The sequence below is a fragment of the Sceloporus undulatus genome, chromosome 3, assembly GCF_019175285.1.
Source record: "Sceloporus undulatus isolate JIND9_A2432 ecotype Alabama chromosome 3, SceUnd_v1.1, whole genome shotgun sequence".
NCBI classification, from domain to species: Eukaryota; Metazoa; Chordata; class Lepidosauria; order Squamata; family Phrynosomatidae; genus Sceloporus; species Sceloporus undulatus.
In genome coordinates this window covers 188,525,880-188,530,761 of record NC_056524.1, presented here as the reverse complement: position 1 = coordinate 188,530,761, position 4,882 = coordinate 188,525,880, and the positions used below count along the sequence as shown (strand labels likewise).

At 48.6% G+C, this 4,882-nt stretch overlaps 1 long non-coding RNA gene across 1 annotated transcript in view; it reads right to left on the bottom strand.

The window, feature by feature from the left end:
- LOC121925208 overlaps positions 1-811 on the bottom strand; it is a 24,176-nt gene extending 23,365 nt beyond the window's left edge. Inside the window, exons 1-2 of the long non-coding RNA XR_006102821.1 lie at positions 754-811; positions 308-401 (exon numbers count right to left, since the gene is read on the bottom strand). This is a non-coding gene — a long non-coding RNA (uncharacterized LOC121925208). The remainder of the gene's footprint in view (positions 1-307; positions 402-753) is intronic.
- Between the last annotated feature and the right edge of the window lie 4,071 nt (positions 812-4,882).

Genomic DNA, 4,882 nt, shown 5'->3' with positions numbered 1-4,882 from the left:
ATAATAATAATAATAATAATAATAATAATAATAATAATAATAATAATAATTTTTATTTATATTTCCTGTCTCTCCCTGCTGATTGAGGCGGAATTACAGCAATAAAACAATTCCATATAAAATACAGTCATTAAAACAATGACATTACTATTAATTCACTAAAATAATGGGTCATCAACTAACATTCACACTAATATTCATACAATCAGATCAGAAGCAGACTATTTAAGATCTCTTATAAAAAATCAGGCAATGCCTCAAAACATATACATTCTGTTGTAACTAATGGATTTTAGCCAGTGTGTACCTTTTAAATCTTGAACACCCAATCAGTTTCCCCTGGACTTTTCAAACAGTGACCTATGTGCTTCCATCCCGGAAATGGTTAAAGTGTTGGCATCCTGGAAAAGCAAGCAAATTCGCTAATGCTTATCACACAGAGAGCACAACAAAGGGTTAAAAGCACATTACTTAGGCAAGAGAGTGTGTCGAAAGCGAATTTGGGTTTCAGATAGATGACGACAAATCCCCTTGCTAGTTTGGAAATAACTTTTTTGCGCATGCTCCAAACTGTCGTTTCCACAAGTGCACATACACACATGATCCAGAGAGGGAAGGGAAACTGGGAAGGAAAGTCCTCTTTGCTCCACAAGTTGTTTCAGAGGAAGGCAGGCTGAGATTTCCCTTTGCAAACTTTCATAAAACCACACACACATCAGAGAGAAAGAAGACGTGGCTGCTCCATAAACCTACCTGATTTCAGCGAGGGCTGCAACTCCCAGATGCTCTCCTTTTCCAGGACATGTCCTCTATTTCTCCCTCCTCTACAAGAAGAATTCCAAAATGTCCTCTCTCTCTGCCTTCTTTCACCAGCTGTACCCTTTCAAAGGCTGCAGGAGAAAGGAGAGCAACTGTGTGAGGGAAAGAGGTGTGTGTGTGTCCCTTTAAGAACAAGGCTGCCTCCTCTCCTTGGCACAGCAAGGAACCCTGGGAAATCTGGGAACAGGAGAATCAAGGACTTGGTTTTCAGACTGCTGCAATTACACGAAAAATGTGAATTTGTGAATGAATTGGACATGAAAACACAGTACTTTTGCAAAAATGCTTATTCCCTGATTCACCTCACTTTCTATCTGGACTCTGACCAGTTTGTGCACAGCATCGCCTGAAAAGCAATTGAGAAATTGTACCTAATGTCCTGGATGATCCTACATTGTGACCAGTTTAACCTTCCAATGTTCCCTATGTGAATAAGTCCCCTGAGAAATAGCTCTATGAATTAGTGGGACTATCTGCCTAGGTATACTACAGTTAGAGAACCAAGAACCCTTGGACACATGCTTTCTCAGAATATGTGTGAGTTTACACACGTCTGGAGAAGACACTAAACACCAATAGCCATAATCCATTTGTCCATCTGTTTCAGTATTGTCTATGTCAGGGGTAGGCAACCTTTTTGAGCCGGGGGCCGGGTTCCTCCCCCCCAGGGGGGGGGGGCTGTGTTGGGGGGGGTGGAGCTTCCACCATCCAGGGGCGGGGCCGCATGCTCCTCCCCCAGAGTGGTGGTGGTGATGATGATGATGATAATAGCCTGCTCCTAGCCTGCTCCTTCCAGGCTTCTGAGGGCCCTGGGGGCCCTGAGAGGCCGGGAAGGAGGGGTGGGACGCTCGCACGGGCGTCCTAGCCTGCTCCTTCCAGGCTTCTGAGGGCCCTGAGAGGCCGGACGAAAGATGTGGGGACGCCCGCACGGGCGTCCTAGCCTGCTCCTTCCAGGCTTCTGAGGCCCTGGGGGCCTGAGAGGGCCGGGAAGGAGGGGGGTGGGACGCCCGCACGGGCGTCCTAGCCTGCTCCTTCCAGGCTTCTGGGGCCCTGGGGTCCTGAGAGGCGGGAGGAGGGGTGGGACGCCCGCACGGGCGTCCTAGCCTGCTCCTTCCGGCTTCTGAGGGCCCTGGGGGCCCTGAGAGGCCGGGAAGGAGGGGGTGGGACGCCCGCACGGGCATCCTAGCCTGCTCCTTCCAGGCTTCTGAGGGCCCTGGGGGCCCTGAGAGGCCGGGAAGGAGGAGGAGGACACCCGCGCGGGCGGGTCCGCCTGCTCCTTCCAGGCTTCTGAGAGACCCTGGTGGCCCTAGAGGCCGGGGAGGAGGAGGAGGACACCCGCGCGGGTGGCTCCGCCTGCGCCTTCCAGGCTTTCGAGGGCCCCAGCGACGGCAACGGGCCTCCCAGGGCCCGCTGCCGCCGCGTCGGAGCCCTGTTTGAGGTCTCGCATGTCCGCCGCAGGCCTCCTGGAGGCCGAGTCTCACGCGACCTTTTCTGAGGTCATGCGAGACTTAGCCTCTGGGCGCCGCCATTTTTTTCGCCCAAAATGGCGGCCACGTCTCATGTGATCAGGGAAGGTCGCGCGAGACTTCGCTGCCATTTTGGGCGAAAAAAAATGGCAGTGCCCAGAGCGGCAAAGCCGCATTGGTGGCGGCAGCAGCATAGCCCAGGGCAGCTAGAAGACCTCCGCGGGCCGCATCCGGCCCGCGGGCCAGAGGTTGCCGACCCTGGTCTATGTGACTGGTAGCAGCCTTCAGGATTTCAGCGAAAACCTTTCCCAATGCTAAGCAAAATACCAGTGACTAAGTCAGGCCATTTTGTGAACAAAGCAAATGCTCTGCCAAACTCTGTCCATCATTTTGTACTATAATAAACCAAGGGTGATCAAATGAGGCAAGTCCAGGGGCCATTTTCTGTCCTTGGGGCCACACGAATACCAAAAGTGAAGATATAACACTGGAAGTTTCCAGAAATCTACTTCTAGTCTTTAAAATAGGTACTTTCAAAATGTTAAACAGTGGGTCTATTAAAAGGGCATATTGCTGCTCCTAGAGGATTTCATGAGAAACAATGAAGCCTTTTTGGGTAAAAAAGGGGTTGGTTGGAGAAGCCTGAAGATGTCAAGGGCTACAAAAATAGCTTTTGGCACCGCTTTTTGCCCACCGCTGATATAAACTTATCTTCTGCATGTCCCATAGTTGCAATTTATAGTAACTTGGATTTTTTACTTATTAATGACCTGTTTAGCCAGATCTAAAATCTTGTAGGGATGTTTAAATGATAGACAGAGTGTGAAACAGTTAATTAACTTACCAAACAGTAAATATCTTCCTCTTTCTTAAATGCTTGTTAAACTGCAGCAATATGCACCATGACTGGCTTCACAGTATTTTGTCAATGCGGTTGTTCCAATTCTAGTAATAACTTCTTCTGATTATGGAGTACACAGTTATCCCTTCATGCATTACTGCAATGTGTTGTCATTATTTGTACTTTATTTTGAGAATAGGTCTACCCCCCCCCCCCGCCCCCCCCCCCCCCAAGATAAGGATGCTACAATCTAAAACTGCCCCTCAGTTTCAAGAGTCTAGGTGAACTTGACCACAGACCTGCATAGTGATGTACTGGGCATATTTTACACATTTTATTTTCATTTTTCATTTTTAACACTCCTTCCCAATAAAATACACTTCAGTGGCTGGCAGTAGGGCTAGAACAAGGCAACCCCCTTGCCTGATCATCTGTCTCCTCTGCCTTGGGATCTCCCAGTTGGTCATGTTCCTTCCTTGGGAGATGAGTCTGAGCTCGAAAAATCCCTTAAGAGGAAGTGTGACAGTGTCCCAAATGATGCCCACTGAAGAAGCATTATCACCTGAGAGTGTTTAGAGGTGGAGCTGTGAGTTCCATTTTTGCTTCATCATTCATTTAGACTATTTATACCATTCTCTTCTGCCACAAAGGCTCTCAGATTGGCTTAAGGTAAAAGGTAAAAGTTTCCCCTTTGACAAGATTGTCTAGTTGTGTCTGGCTGTAGGGGGTGGTGCTCATTTCCATTACTAAGCAAAAAAAACCCCAACATTGTCAAAGACAACTCTGTGGTCATGTGGCCAACATGACTGCACAGAACGCTGTTACCTTCTCACTGAAGAGGTACCTATTTATCTACTTGCACTTTTACATGCTTTCAAACTGCCAGGTTGGCAGAAGCTGGCACTAGTGACAGGAGCTCATTCTGTCACACGGCACTTGAGTCTCAAACTGCCAATCTGTCTCTTAAGCACTAAGCCGCTTCTTACAGACAGATTCCATACCCTCAGTCTTACAATCTAAGAAAGACATGCAGAAAAGGAGAAGGGAATGGCAGTGAGGAAGGGAATCCTTCAGAGGAAAAGTCAGGAGAATGGGGAGGGAATAATGGGAACCAGTAAAGGGAAAGCAAGAGATCTCATGTGCCAAGTGAAGCCCAGCCACTCTACTTCCCCTCTATGCAATTGCAAATACAGACTTTGGAGAAACCCCCAGAACAAGACCAGCACTGGCAAGGAGGGAATTCTGAAGAAGGGAGGAAAAAGAGAAGGAGCCACCCTAGCCAGCCCATGCAGTGATGGTGGGAGCAGCAGTAGCAGCAACAGCGACCTGTTACCCCTGTAGCCACTGCATTACAGATGAGGAACAATTATGTATGCTCACTACAGTTGAGGAGTAAATTATGGACCCATGCACATACACCCAGCAAGCAAAGTGGAACTCAGTCTACCAGAAGTCCAGTGCTGCTTCATCCTGAGGAAGAGAGCAGGCCACGGTGGGGCAGTGGCAGCTCAGCCTACTGTTGCACCAAGAGCATGTTTCATCTCAATCTGACTCAGTTCCTCCTTGTGCCATTAGTGAGGTGACTCTGATGCCAGAAGTTGTTTCTCAGGTCTCCCTCTCCTACCACTGCTTGTTTCTTTAGGGGGCTGCAGTGGGTGACACTCCCCTCTGAGGTGTCACCTGGTACAGTCTGCATCCCCTACTGATGTCCATAACATTGCTATTGAAGGCCAGATGAATTAACACATCCTTGCAG